This window comes from Nanorana parkeri, unplaced genomic scaffold (assembly GCF_000935625.1).
Source record: "Nanorana parkeri isolate BGI_ZX_2015 unplaced genomic scaffold, ASM93562v1 scaffold26, whole genome shotgun sequence".
NCBI lineage: Eukaryota > Metazoa > Chordata > Amphibia > Anura > Dicroglossidae > Nanorana > Nanorana parkeri.
Genome location: NW_017306294.1, coordinates 2,420,428 through 2,436,637, shown reverse-complemented (window position 1 = coordinate 2,436,637; position 16,210 = coordinate 2,420,428). Strand labels below are relative to the sequence as shown.

The 16,210-nt window shown below is 41.2% G+C and overlaps 1 long non-coding RNA gene across 1 annotated transcript in view; it reads left to right on the top strand.

The window, feature by feature from the left end:
• The first annotated feature begins 6,947 nt into the window (after positions 1–6,947).
• Positions 6,948–16,210, top strand: part of LOC108794881 — a 15,271-nt gene continuing 6,008 nt past the window's right edge. Inside the window, exons 1-2 of the long non-coding RNA XR_001941725.1 lie at positions 6,948–6,958; positions 12,578–12,580. This is a non-coding gene — a long non-coding RNA (uncharacterized LOC108794881). The remainder of the gene's footprint in view (positions 6,959–12,577; positions 12,581–16,210) is intronic.

Here is a 16,210-nt window from a genome sequence, read left to right as displayed (position 1 = left end):
GTTCAAGGACATCCCCCCTGTGGATTGGTGACCAAAACTGGACCGCATACTCCAGATCAGGCCGAACCAGCAATCTATAAAGTGGCATAATTATAGTCTTGTCTTTGCAATACATTCCCTTTTTAATACAAGACAGTACTCTGCTCACTTTGTTTACCTGGCATTGCAATCTATTATTCAACCTGTGGTCTACAATGACTCCCCAAATCTTTTTCCATTTTTGGTATGGTTACTATATCCTCAATTATGAATGAATGGGAGTGATCTACAACCACCTCCTGTTCATTCATGATTGTGGTTATAGTAAGCACACAATGTTATCAAGTTATGAATGAACAGGAACACTCATAGAGGATTCCTGTTCATTGATAACAGGGGATACAGAAAAAGAGATTGAGGACTCTGTGTTCTCAATCTCTTTTTCTATTTTAAATGCGATATATCAGGAGTCTGTTTAGACCCCCAATATTTCCCCAAAGCCCCTAAAACTAAAGTAAAAAATAAAAAGATTTAATAAAAATAAAGTAATCAATAAAAATAAATATAAAACAATTAAAAAGTTTATAAAAATAAATAATAATAAAATATAAAAAAAGTAAAAAAATGAAATTAAAAAACATTTTCGGTTTCGGCTTACCAATTTTTTTTTTTCGGTTTTGTTTCGGTTTTGAAATTTCCATTTCGGTGCACCTCTAGTAATTTGCCTATAAGCCCTTAAATGGCCAGGATTTATTTACAAGATTTGCTTCCATAGATTTCAATGAGATTTACCTCTGAGATAGGGTTCACAGAATTGTGAACATGATTCTCCAAACCTATGGCGAATTGAACCAGGGTGGATTCACCCATCACCATTGCTGACCTCTCCTTCTAAAAATGCTAGTTCAGTGGCTTCCATACTGATTTCTTGGTTTCAGTATGTTCTGTTTGTGAACAATGACCTGGAACAAATGGGCATATCAAGAACATTGCATTCACTCGCTGCATGCGTGATGCAGGTCATTCACTCAGTACCGAAGCCAAAGACAGCCAGGCATCTAGTATTTTCAGAAAGAGATGAACAGTGTCAGCCAAAACATTACATTCTGTACAGGTTTCCTTTAGGTAGCCTATAAACTCTTCTCCTTCAGTTTTTTTGCTGGATTCCTCCCTGATGTTCAGAGGTGGCCAAACAGAGAACTAAACCTAAGCAATGCCTGTAGGGGTCCATTTACAGTGTTGCGGCATGACTGGGGAAAGAAACTGCTGATAGCTGGTAAGGGTGGGGAACAAGCCGTTAGTAGTTATAGAGATGAGGAGAGAAATGTGAAAGTGTTCTGTAGTCCCGCAGAAGAGAACTTGAGCAGGGCGGTCAACACTGCTTGGGATTTTAGTGCAGCAGTAGCAGCATTTCTAGCACACTACAGAGAATAAGGGGCTGACTGCATTTCTGGCAGGATCAGCAAGTATTTTTCTTTACTTGCAGCATTTTTAAAAAAACTAAAGAGGAACTTTATACCGCTTTACAATTTTCTTTTCCCCTTCTTACTTTTACCACTGGGTTTTCCTCAAAAAACATACCCGCGTGCCCAACAAATCTAGAGTTGCCTTGTGTAAGCAACTGCTCTATCACAGCTCACCAGGTCCCATTCCACTTCCACCATCTACCTTCTGACATCATCAGGGGAGCTGGTTGTCTCTTCCTGGTTCTTGCAGTCAGCCTCTGATGATCCACCACAGCACATGTCTAATGTGATAGGGAAGTTTCCCAGCATATGCACAGCATCGATTACCCAAAGCCTCCTGGAATGCATGGTGTTAATATCCCAGGAGGCTTTGGACAGGAGGACAAGTCCTTCTAATTTAGTCAAGAAATTGTGAGGCAAGGACCCACAAAAAGCACCTAATAAGAATAGGGTTAAGAATAATTTTGCCTGCCTTTTAAAGGTTTTAGGAATTGATAGGGTAAAACATTCTGGGGAGGGAGGAATAAGATTAGATTTGCCTCCCATTTAGAAACAAAATTGCTTTTTTCAATGGATACCTTAGTACCTTATGGTCTCATTGTGGACCTGAATATTAATTCCTTTATAAGTAATTTGTAGTGTTAATTAGAAAGCTTACATATGTTATTTTATATAGAAGCTTTTTTTATGAACATATGGGAATAACAGTAGTACAACTGTTTGATATTTTTATTGTTTTAATGCATAAATGATTGCACATTCCTACAGTTCTAGTAGCAAGTGTTTCCAATATACCTATTTAGGTGTTTCTATGTGGTGGTGATCTTCTTCTCCCAGGGTACCCTGAAGAAGTTCACATGACAAAACGCATATGGCAGGTCTGTGTGGAGCAATGTCACCACATACTTTTCAATGCGTTCTGATGTAATTCACTGTGTCTGTTCCCATTGCCCACAGAAGTTTCTATAACGCTATTATCAGTTTATGCAATTTTGATGTTATAGTGCACTCTGAAAGTGTGAGTTCTTTTATTTTTGTCATGGCCTCAATTCTAAAAACTATTTAACCATGAGCAATTTGTCTATGTTTTGTTTGAGTTTATACTTCAGCCTGACATATACACTATATAACCAAAAGTATTGGGACGCCTGCCTTTACACGCACATGAACTTTAATGCCATCCCAGTCTTAGCCCATAGGGTTCAATATTGAGTTGGCCCACCCTTTGCCGCTATAACAGCTTCAACTCTTCTGTGAAAGCTGTCCACAAGGTTTAGGAGTGTGTCTGTGGGAATGTTTGACCATTCTTCCAGAAGCGCATTTGTGAGGTCAGGTACTGATGTTAGATGAGAAGGCCTGGCTCGCATTCTCCAGTCTAATTCATCTCAAAGGTGTTCTATCGGGTTGAGTTCATAACTATGTGCAGCCCAGTCAACTTCCTCCACCCCAAACTCGCTCATCCATGTCTTTATGGACCTTGCTTTGTGCACTGGTGCGCAGTCATGTTGAAACAGGGAGGGGCCATCCCCAAACTGTTCCCACAAAGTTGGGATCATGAAATTGTCAAAAATGTCTTGGTATGCTGATGCCTTAAGATTTCCCTTCACTAGAACTAAGGGACCAAGCCCAACCCCTGAAAAACAACCCCACACCATAATCCCCCCTCCACCAAACCTTACACTTGGCACAATGCAGGCAGGCAAGTACCGTTCTCCTGGCACCCGCCAAACCCAGACACATCCATCAGATTGCCAGACAGAGAAACGTGATTCGTCACGTCAGAGTCCAGTGGCAGAGTTCGTCAGAGTCCAGTGGCAGCGTGCTTTACACCACTGCATCTTACGCTTTGCATTGCACTCGGTGATGTAAGGCTTGGATGCAGCTGCTCGGCCATGGTAACCCATTCTATTAAGCTCTCTACGCACTGTTGTTGTGCCAATCTGAATGCCACACAAAGTTTGGAGGTCTGTAGCTATTGACTCTGCAGACAGTTGGGGACTTCTGCGCATTGTGCACTTCAGCATTAGCTGACCACGCCCTGTCATTTTACGTGGCCTACAACTTCATGGCTGAGTTGCTGTTGTTTCCAGTTGCTCCCACTTTGTTATAATACCACTAACAGTTGATCGTGGAATATTCAGTAGCGAGGAAATTTCACAGAACACCTGAATCGAATGATTTGGAAGGGTGTCCCTATACTTTTGGTAATATAGTGTATTTGAAGGAGGAGTGAGAGCCATTCAGAATACAGAGACAATATAAACCCCCGGTGGCTACATAAGCACCATGTGACCTTCCTATTATTAGGGGCCAATTTTTAACAGTAAGCTGTTTTTTTTAAGTGGAAGTAAAGGCATTTAAAAAAAAAAGCTTTTAGCCATCTCCCTTGTCAGTGCTTTCATCTTCTCCCTGTTCTTTTTCCGAGTTTCTAGTGTTGGGCTGCTTGATTGGCTGGGCCTCAAAGACGTAACTCCTGCGCATGCGCACGGAAGTCACTTCTGTGCACTGAGATGCACATGTGCAAGTCAGTTTACAGAAAAAAAAGATTTACTGACAGGTAGAAAGAAGAAGATTTTATGGCCGAAGATACTTACACAGTCTCTAATGCCATAGAAACCATGACAATCAGTAGGGTTTTTTTGGAAGCACTTCCACTTTAATGTATTTTTCCACTTTTCCACTTTTGCAGACAAATTTGAGAAAACCCCTCTAAATGTTTGTGTTCCTATTTACACAGCATACCTGAAAATCATTTATAAAAATATGTGCCTGTGTAGCAGGCCTTTGAATTTTAACATTGTACAATTTCATAGTATTAGGAAACTCTGGCTGTCTCCATAGGCCATAGAAAGACTAGGGATATCTTCTCTGTAACATACAATGCTTCTAGATCTTTAACCCTTTGGTAGGACAGACAGTGTTCAAATCTAGTATACAAACGATAGAGATCTGAGATGAGATCTGCCAACACAGTACAGACAGGGATAATTAGGTTAAATATTAACTCCCACCCCCCTTGCATTCCAGGGTAAATTTAGTTTAGCAAAAAACTTTTCTTTCAGGAAAGAGCAAGCAGTGATTTTTAAATACTGTATATGTTTTAAAGTTTTGCTATGTGGATGAGATCATTTAAAAAAAGATAAAATAGCTGTTATGCCAATTTGGCTGCAAAAGTGGAAATGCACTTTAAGTGTATCAATTTTCAGTGATGTTGTTAAGCACATTTATTGAAGCAAGTTTTATCTTAATTGGATGTTATATGGACTTATAAGTTAATGGATTTTCTTTATGCACACACACGGAGGATAATGTTTTCTGTTTTTTATTATATGTTTAAACACTTATCTATATGAATTATTAATATAGAGCAGATGGTGACTGATTATCCCTCATGATTTTTCTAGACATATACTGATTTTCCACTATTTAGTACAGTGCTTCTCTTTATAATGATAATTTTATATCACTGGGAAAGCCTATTTTTATTTTAGCTCTCATGAAAATAACAGCCAGTGATATCAAGATCCTTGTCTGGGCACCTTATGATATCGGGTGGCAATGCTCTGCCCCTGTCTGCCACAATCTCCCTCCTGTAAATTACCCTGTCATGGTCTCCCAAAGGAAACTATAAACATCTGTGCTGATGCACATTGCCCAGGCACATTCCACTGCTGTCACCATTTATAGAAGATCCAGTTTATTGCACTTTTCAGGTGGAAGATGACATAAAGCAATTCATGATAATGTAGCTGTTCACATAGATATTTTAACGTTTTAAATATTGGTGATACAATAAAACATAATATGAAGAAGATATTGCAAAGTATTCTATAATTATAGATACTTACTGTATTAATAATTACTTTGTTATTTTGAACCAACCACACTGTAAATGCATCAACAACAAAAATGGGATAAAGGTACCAAGACCCCATAGACATTGGTATCAAACAAAGTGCATGCTGAGCACACAATGTCTGAAAGTGTGTAATGAACTTAGCAACAAATTCTCTTTGCAATGGCATGCATGCTGCCTACAGAACCTGATGCTGCAGACCCATTAATAATATAATCCCCACCCCCACACTTTGTGGCAGTAGAGGTAGAAAGTCCAAAGTCACACATTTGCTAGCTAATACATGTGTAATTCCTTATAGTTGTCCAATGACTGTGTGGAAGAGATAACTTTCTACTTTGACAAGTAGAAGATACTAGAATATGAGAAAAACAGAACTTCTGTTCCAACAGGACGCTGGAATAAGCCACAAAATATTTATATTCTTTACCATATTAAATATACATTTTGTAGTAATCTTGTGACTTAAAGCTTAACTAAATGGGCCAGGAATGGTAGTAAAAATATAGTATGCTTGAGTTGCTCACATATATATTTATGAATTATATAAATAAGAATTTACTATACTCTTCAGCACCATTTAGTGCTGCTAGTGCCATGTGAAGTCTTTAGTGTCATTGATAATAAGATGACTCACATTCTGGATTTTTTTCTTTACTGACTTCAGTGAAGAGATATCTCCACCACTTTTCCATAGATGCTACACATATAACAAAGCCAAATGTTGGTGTTACACTTTTCCAATATATTCTTTTTTATTTAAACAAATAATTGTGGTATCCAAATGCAATACATGATAATCAACAGGAGGGAATAAGCTGCTATAGAAAATCTTGCCTTCTGAATCTGTTAGAAATTTATAAAGAAGATGATTTAACCTACCGGTGGTAACTAAAATCTAATATTCCTTTAATACAACTTTATATTGTAGTATTGGATAAATAAATTAATACATTCAAGATTTTTATGGCCAGCTAAATCATTAAGCCTAGTGTCATATTTTATTTCATCAAACCTGTCTAAAATATAAAATGTTCTTGGATTAATATCTGCAGACTACATAATAAGATGAAAAATACATAAATTTTTTTTACATTTTTAAAGCAACATTAGTGACCTTTTCAGGAGGTCTGCTAATTTATGAATATACAGTAGATGCACAGGGAAGAGCTAAACACTTTCCTACTAATTGCATGACCTGCAAGCCACGCAGGTGTCATTTCTATCAGAAAGAGCAGATGCAGATTTAAGGAGTTGAAAGTGGTAGGTATAATAGAATTCAAAGACCTCTCATTTGCCTTACCAGCTGCCATCTTCATGTATTTGCATAATACTGTGTGTACTGCAAGTAGAAAAATAGGCCAAGATGTTTTTTAGATATTTAGTGCCGTTATGTGTAGCACTTCCAGAGTCCTGTTTAGCCCTACAACACAATAGGAATCAACCAACTGAAAAGAATTACAAACATTTAGCCAACTGAGAAACTTCGAGCCCTAAACATGACTCTCTCAGCTACTAAGCAACAATTCCTTTCCACCCCTGTCCCCTTCAAGTGGGCCACTGGATCAAGCACATATCTGGGAATCCATATATCTACAAATCTTTGAAAACTTTATGATCTCAATTACACACCACTTCTACAGGATGCAGTACACGAGTTTAGAGAATAGTATTTTAAAGGACACTTTTGGCTTAGTTTAAATCTTCTTTTCCAGATTGAAATCTGCCCTAATACATTACAACCAGGCTCACTTCCTGCCCTATTTCCGGTGTTCTGTCAAAATAGCCAACTGCGTCACTTCCGGTGATTTGCCAGCAGGAGATTTCGATGAGTGTGCATACATAATGTGGCAGTGCGTGGCAATGCCACTGTGTAATGTCCATATTTTAATAGTGTCCAGCGCATGCTGATGGCACAGATGTGCACAGCCTTTGTAATAAAGGTGTTGGGAAGGGCTCTGGGCTCAACCTGGGAGACAGGAAAGCTCCACCCAGGAGTCAGAGTGGAGTCCAGTGCAGCAGGGTGCTGCGGATTGAAAAAAACCCCAGTGTGCAGGTTAGCACATGACTGAGGCTGCTTGGAGGAACAGTCTGTGGCCTGAGGTCTGAGGCCGGTGCAGCGGTGCTGCAAATGCAAAGTCAGGAGGCTGGATGGGCATGTGCTGCCAAGAGATGCTAAAGAAGCCCTGTGAGGGTTATTGCTTTGTTTTGTCAACTTTAATTCAATAAAAGTGGGCAAGGAAGCCCTTAAATGAAGATTTCAGCGAGTGGATGTGTCCTTAATGCGCTACTGTTTGAAACGAATTTTCACAATAACAAAAAAAATGTCCATCGATATAATCCAAACCTCAATCACGTCATCCAGCTATGTAGATCCACATCGACATGGGTACATAGTGCTTTTCCAGGGGGTCCCCCCATGGCAAAGCACCCTTCCCATGTTGAGGGTATGTGGCCTGGTATGTGGCCTGCTTTGCCACACTGCTTCTCGGATTAAGGGTCTGGTAAGGGATTTTAGGGGGACCCCACACTTTTTTTTTGGCATTAGGGCCCCCCCTAAAATTCCTACCAGACCTAAAGGGTCTGGAATAAATTGGGGGGAGCCGCAGTATGTTTTTTTATTGTTTTTTCTGTGCACTGTCAACAGTTTAAAAGAAAAAAGTACACATTTAATGCCACTTTGCTGCAAACAAAGTTAGTTCATAAATATCGTTTAACTCATCCGAAATTAACGAAAAATTTGCATTCCTCTGAATACCAAAATTAATTGACTTTCGGATCCGAATTCCAAAAAATTAAATAACGAAAAAAATGAAACAAAACAAAATTAATTTTTTGCTGGCTTACATGTCTAACCAGTATGACATACTAGACCACTGTTAAACAGTCAGGAGGTCTAGGTCTCCCCCACTTAGAACTATACTACAAATCCACACCACTTTAATTTCACTGAATGGTTATTCCATAACAAAGATATACTGTGGGTCTACAAGAAGAAGGACTTCCTAACTTCCTTTTAGCCATCAGAACTGTGGTCCCAAGACTCTGTAAGTCTAACTTCTTCCAGAGAAAAAAAAAGGTTTAAAGAACAGATCACCAAAATGACCCAGCTACAATGCATGGTGCAACTGATATCTTTACTACATGACAGATTCGAACAATATATGTAGTACTTGTGGTATCTGGATAATTTTGATGAGCCTCACTCAATTTAAGAGCTTACTCCTGTAACACTGATCTTCAACTCATTAACTAGGATTAGATGCTGCTCGCCCATATAGACACCTGTCCCCCTTTCCCTTCCCCAACTATCAGATCCTTTCTGCTCATCCTTACATTCCCTCTGCCCACTATAGCACTTCTCTGCTCTATATTTTCTATATTTTCAGTGAGTAAAAAGCAGAATGCCGCTGAGTGGCATTCGGTTCGGCTGTTCTGCTCGGTCCCTCTGTGGGACCGAGCAGAATAGAAAAATAGTTTAAAAAAAGTAGAAAAATAAAGATTTGAAAACGATTGTGACAGCTAGCTCCGTCCAACTGTTTTCTATTGGCCGGGCGGTTCTCCTGCCGTCAAAATTTTTTTTTTTTTTTAAACGAACACACCATAGGAATGCATAGCTAGATTCCTATTGGCTATTTCACTTGCAATAGCCAATAGCAGACTAGCTATTGCACCCGCCCTCTGCTGCTGTCAATCACCAGAGGGGGACCTGATGGAGAACTGCAGGTCCCCCTCTGCCGATTGACAGCAGCAGAGGGCGGGTGCAATAGCTAGTTTGCTATTGGTTATTACAAATTGAAATAGCCAATAGGAATCTAGCTATGCATTCCTATGGTGATTTCTTTTTTTTGTTTTCTCTTCTGATGGCAGCCAACGGCTCCGATGTCAGAAGAAAAAAAAAAACGATCAGGGAAAGGTTTACTCTGCTCGATTGATCAGAGTAAACCTTTCTGGGAGATAGTGTTTCTCTCCCGGGTGGCCTGGAGCCTATTAGACTCCCAGAGCGTCCGGGGGAGGAATGACAGATGGCGTTCCTGGTTACCATGTTCTGTCATTACAGAACACAGAGAGGCCGCTCTCAGTGTGTAATGACAACATCCATGGTTGGCTGGTAACCAGGGACGCTGATCTCTCTGAAAGTGGCCGGAGCCAGCCATGAGATGACGGCTGGCTCCGCCTAGCTGTCAGAAGCAGTCTTCGGCCAGCCAATGGCCGGCCGCTCGGCCAGCTTCGGCTTTCACCTCGGCATATGCCTTCGGCTCGACTGAGCCACTTGGCCGACTTCGAGAGCTGTACGGGCTATACTGAATAGCCCATACAGCAGCCCTTCGGTTCTACTGAAGCAAAGGGGTCCTGGGGCCGAAGCTAGCCGAAGGATCAGCCGAAGCTACTGCTCAGTGGCGGAACTACCCACGGTGCAGGCGGTGCGGACGCACCAGGGCCTCCGGCCTATTAGCCTGTGCCATTCTGCATTGCTGTAAATATTAGGGTTGCACCGATATATCAGCCGCCAAAAGATATCGGGCCGAAAAGGCACTTTTGGCTAAATGCCAAAAGTGCAATTTTTCTGCTGATACAGCAGCGCATCCCTGCTTTCTTTCCTCCCCGCTGGGCGCTGCTCTGTGTCCCAGCGGGGAGTAGAGAAAGTGACAGCCGGCCGAGCGCTGCGGGAGGAGAGCGCTGTGGTTTTTTTTGAGGGGGGGGCCCAAAAAAAAATCTTGCACCAGGGCCCATGGTTCCTTAGCTCCGCCACTGCTACTGCTAGATCCTTTGGCAGCTTAGTGAATAGACCTCATGGTTTATTACTCTAAGGAAATAGGTCAGTTAAAATGTATTACCGTAATAAAAGATTAATACTGTAAGGATCAAGTAAAATATTTTGTGTAAAAACAATGTCCTATAATTACCGACTATTACATTCTAAAATTGTTTCATACTTTTTAAGAAACCTGAAGAGCAATGCAAGTAGCTGGAACTTACAGCCAAAGAGTGGCTTACATTGACCCCCAGCATAGTGTCAATGTGCCATGAAACCACCAGTGTTTAATCCATATTACACACCACCAAGGGTTATTAAGGAGACATGAACTGAAAGCAGTATGGGGAGGATTGCCATTCTAACCTCCTTTTTAATACCAAGCCAGTCTTTGGCTTTAATACTTTCTAAGTCATGGAACTGGAAAAAGCAAGCAGGTTAGAAAATCAGAATGAATCAGAATTACCTGCTTACTTTTTACAGGTCAGGGCCTTAGTAATTATTGAAGCTACTGAATCAGTATGATAGCCAGGCAACTAGCATTTTCAGAAGCAATCGACTGGCACATGCCTCCCCCTTCTCTTTAGAGCAGACCGCCTCTTTTTTCAAGGACAGTACATGACAAAAAATGTAATAAAATTACCCCGTCCATTAAAGTCCATTTTTGTTTTTTCCTGGCTGTAAAAAACGAAACAGCTCCTGGCTGCACAAACTTCAATTGAATTTAACTGATTCTGTGCCCATACAGTTAGCTGGGAAAAATGACAGTCCAGCACTTTAGCCTGCTCTCACACCTGAACAGAGCAATTTGAAGCTTTTTGGGGGGGCATTTTTGCATATTATTAGTGTAATTGCACATTTTGTTTGTCCAATTAAGATGCTGTACAGTTCTACCTACAGAGCTAAACAGTGTTATATAAAGTGCTATATAGTGCCACTGTTACATTAGTTATTTGCAGTGTGTTGGGCTACAGAAAGTGAAGTGACCCCCCCCCCCTTCATATTCACCTTGCTGTTCAGTGCTGCTTTATTGTGAATTGAATTGGGGTGTGTACCACCCATTGTATTCACAAAACATGTACGAGTGAACATGTCAACACGTAGGAGTAGAATATGCATTTTCTTAGTCTTCTGTATAACACTTACGTGTCACAGATTCTCTTTAGAAGAGACATGCAATGCACAGGGGTGCTGCCTGAGCCCACCAAGCGTATACACTCTACCTATTTTTATATTTTTTTAGGCTGTCATTAAGCATACAGACAGCGTATGTTAAGCTGCAATAAAAAATTATATAATAAAAGTAATCCATTCCCAAATAGTAAAGCTGACAATTAACTAGGGTTTTTCGTATCTAGTGTCACTAAAGAAAATAAAATCAGATGCATTAGATGTTGTGATGCTTTAGGGTCACTTTCTATGACTCTGTTCTTGTGTCCCATAAAAAGGAGACCACAATTAGATATTCTCCTTTGTTTCCTTGTAGTACTTGTAGTAGAGGACAACATTACTCGCTTTCCATACTCTTCACACTTCTTTTGTTAACTGGATTACCAACAAAAGAAAAGCTATGTCACCAGGGAGCAAGCCAATGCTTCAAACATGTTTAGCAAAGCATTTGGCATTAGATAAACAATACCATTTACAAATGAATGAAAACTGTCCTAGGAAAGCAAAATATTATTAAACATGCACATATATTGCTGACCAGTAGCAACTTTTAACCAAGATGCAAAAGTTATGTGTGTGCTAGAAATTCAGTGGTACTGAGCTCTTAAAATGATTAATAAAATCACAATCTTAGGGATCTATTTATAACCAATTTGCAGAGAATGGATATTTTCTATTCAGATAGAATGTACATAATGTACTACTTCCTTTTAGTTATTAGATAACAACAAGGAGCTTCCTTTTTTTTCAGGCCAAATGTATATTGTGAAATGTAAATGAATACTTATTTCCTATGCTCTTCAGTTCCATCTAGTGGCCAACATGCAGTAGTACTTACATACATTTGACCTAAAAAGAAAATATTCCTTAGACCTATCTAGTGGCCAAAATGCAGTAGTACATTATAGACATTTGGCCTGAAAAGAAAATATACTTGAGAACGTTTGTTTTTGTGTCTATTTGCACAAAACAAATGTTCAAAAAAGATTTGTAGGGCAAATGGCTCTGCAAATTGTTTATAAACCATGCAACCCTTGATAATATGTATAAATTCATTTACTTTACACGCTATGATTATGACGTGAGTAATTTTTGCAAATTAGCATGTATATTATCTATATTGCCAATGCCATATATATTAGTATATATACAGCAATATGAAGATATTTAAAATGGTGACATTCACACTGAATTTAGCATTATATTACAAAAGCAGTTCTCCATATTGATACATTTGCTTGAACCTTTTACTTTATTTAATTAGTGACTCACCACATATTAAAACATTCTTCTACTGAGAACATACAGTTTAGAGAAAAATTTGTGAACTTTTGAATTGTGAACTTTTAGGATGTCTTCATGAAAGGACATTAAAATGCTATCTGGTCGGAAGAGAAAACTTGGGGGGGTGTATCCCTACGTCTCTTGTCCCCCCTTTTACCTTGGATATCGTATGTAATGTGATTGTCTTAATGTATGCTTACTGTATTGTATGTGTGTTTTTTGTTATATTTTGAAAATCTTTAATAAACATTTAATATGAAAAAAAAAATGCTATCTGGTCTTCATCTGTCATAATAATGGAGCTATATTTAACAAACACATGTTTTACACTGCCAAAAACTTGTTGAACCAGCGGCCTAAATGTGTATGTCAGCCCTAACAATGAACTTTTCTTATTTGCTCCCTTTTCATCTGTTAAATATACAATTATTATATTTGTTCGGTAGGGGCAAACAATATACCTGTTGATCCTGCCAGAAATCCAGGGAAGTTCTAACTTCCTGTAGTGAGCTGACAATGCTGCACTGTAATGTCAAGTTGATAGTTCCATCTTGGTTGTCTCCATTGACTACAGAAAGGAGAAGAGGGGAGGTGTTGTCCTAACACACTTTATGTCTTACGATGACAACTCTGCATCTCAATAGACACAGAACAGTGAGTTGGTGTTGTTACCCTAGAGCAGGACGTGTGTTACAGGAAAACAACAAGAAAAAACAAAAGAAAGAAGCTTGGAAAAGAAAACTAGTACAGCCACCACATCTAACAATTGGTAGACTGTAACATATTAAGGGGGTTAATGACTAAGCTGCCTAAGGCAGCCGAATTAATAACCGAGCCGAAGTGAAGTGAGCCGAAGGTTGTTTGGCCATTCACAGCAGCTCTGCACGGCTGCATTCGATTCATTTCACTTCCCCTCCAGTTCAGCTGAATAGCCTCTGCGCGTTCGGCTGAGCCGAAGAGAAGAATCTGTTCGCCTCAGCCAATGCAACATCTGGATCAGCTGAGGCGAACATTCGGCAATTCATTTGCTGCTGTTCACCATTATTCTTACAGGGGCCGAACAGCAGAGGGTGAATAGCCAAACTGTCAGCACAGCATTCGGCCTGGTCAGAGTTAGCGTCATGACTCGCTCCACCCATTTGTTTTCATGCCATGACAGCTCACTGACCTGAAATGGCATGAAAATAAATGGGTGGAGTAAGTCCTGACTTTCTCCGCCCATCTGTAGACATTAGTGAGCGGAGCTGTCAAATCTGTCATTTAGCAGCGGGAATTCATTGGGAGCGGACGGGTGTGTGGGTGTCGGATCTTTTTTTAATTTCGGCGAGTCGGTGGGCATCGTTCATTGTGACTGACACTGGATTACATCGCTGGACGTCATGATTGACCATTGATCGCAACATTGGACGATTTTTGGGGGGGTTTTGATAATAAAGGAATTGTCAAAAATTTTGTTTTTTGTTCAATGAAAGGATTTTATCTAAGGTGCTGTCTGTTTATTTACATTTGACTTCACTCTTTAGTGAATGAGTAGGGGTAACGACTACCCCTTACTTATGCACATGGGGGCGCAGCATCTGGGTGCCCAGATGCAAATAAACCCCCCTGCCTGCAGATCCCCGCAACCACCAGGGCCAGAGTTGTGGGGAAGAGGCCCTTGTCCTCATCTGCATGGGGACATTGGTCCCCCCCTGGAAAAGCACCCTCCCAATGCCAAGGGCATTTGGACTGGTATGGTGCAGGGAGGGAAGGGTACTCGCTTGTCCACCCCCTTTCCTGCCCTGCCAGGCCAGTGCTTGGATTAAGGGTCTGGTTTTGGAATTTTAGGCATTGGGGTCCCGCTTAAAATTTACCAGACCTGAAGGGTCTGGAATGACTTTTGGGCAGAACCCAATGCATTTTTTTTTACATCGGTGGGTCCCCCCTAGCATTCCTATCAGGCCTAAAAGGTCGTTTATGATTTAGGAGAAGGACCTCACGCCGCTTTTTAAATCTATTTTTTAACAATTAGCAGGGAGTCAGTCCGCTTCGGCAGACCATTCTCCCCACTTCGGCTGTGTCTTTTGCTGCGCCAAGCCGAAGCATATGTGTTCGGCTTGGCTGTGTGCTTCGGCTACTGTAAGAGCTATTGTGAATAGTGTGTACAGCAGCCCTTCGGTTCAGCTAAACCAAAGAATTCCTGCAGCCGAAGTGAGCCAAACGATTAGCCGAACGTTGGGCTATATCCTTCGGCTCTTTGGTAAATAACCCCCTAAATGTTTGTTCTTGGGTTCAGATACGCTTTAAAAAAATCAAGGCCAGTGATTTAAAAAGTTTGTGAATCTTAGGGGTCTATTCACTAAGCTGCCGATGGCAGCCAAGTAAATAACCGACCCGAAGTGAAGTGAGCTGAACGCTGTTCGGCTATTCACTTCAGGCTTGTACGGCTGATTTCAGCCGTATATCGGCTGAAATCAGCCATACATTGGGTGGCTTCGTGTGGCTTCGGGTCGGCCGAACATGCTCAGCATGTTTGGCTGACCCGAAGTGCAGAAGGAGTACGACAGCGGTTCTGCTGCCGTCCCCCCCAAATTTTTTTTTAAACGAACACACCATAGGAATGCATAGCTAGATTCCTATTGGCTATTTCGCCAATAGCAGACTAGCTATTGCACCCGCCCTCTGCTGCTGTCAATCACCAGCGGGGGACCTGATGGAGAACTGCAGGTCCCCCTCTGCTGATTGACAGCAGCAGTGGGCGGGTGCAATAGCTTGTTTGCTATTGGCTATTGCTAAGTGAAATAGCCAATATGAATCTAGCTATGCATTCCTATGGTGTTTGTTTGTTTTTTCTGACTTTTCTGACTGAGGGCAGCCAGCGGCTCCATGTCAGGGGAAAAAAAAACAGATCGGCTCGACTAAGCCGCTTGGCCAACTTCGGGAGCTGTACGCGCTATACTGAATAGCCAGTACAGTAGACCTTCGGTTCTACTGAACCGAAGGGGTCCTGGGTCTGAAGCCAGCCGAAGGATCAGCCGAAGCTACGGCTAGATCCTTCGGCAGCTTAGTGAATAGACCCCTTAATTTTGTGGGGAAGAGGCCCTTGTCCTCATCTGCATGGGGACATTGGTCCCCCCCTGGAAAAGCACCCTCCCAATGCCAAGGGCATTTGGACTGGTATGGTGCAGGGAGGGAAGGGTACTCGCTTGTCCACCCCCTTTCCTGCCCTGCCAGGCCAGTGCTTGGATTAAGGGTCTGGTTTTGGAATTTTAGGCATTGGGGTCCCGCTTAAAATTTACCAGACCTGAAGGGTCTGGAATGACTTTTGGGCAGAACCCAATGCATTTTTTTTTACATCGGTGGGTCCCCCCTAGCATTCCTATCAGGCCTAAAAGGTCGTTTATGATTTAGGAGAAGGACCTCACGCCGCTTTTTAAATCTATTTTTTAACAATTAGCAGGGAGTCAGTCCGCTTCGGCAGACCATTCTCCCCACTTCGGCTGTGTCTTTTGCTGCGCCAAGCCGAAGCATATGTGTTCGGCTTGGCTGTGTGCTTCGGCTACTGTAAGAGCTATTGTGAATAGTGTGTACAGCAGCCCTTCGGTTCAGCTAAACCAAAGAATTCCTGCAGCCGAAGTGAGCCAAACGATTAGCCGAACGTTGGGCTATATCCTTCGGCTCTTTGGTAAATAACCCCATAAATGTTTGTTCTTGCGTTAA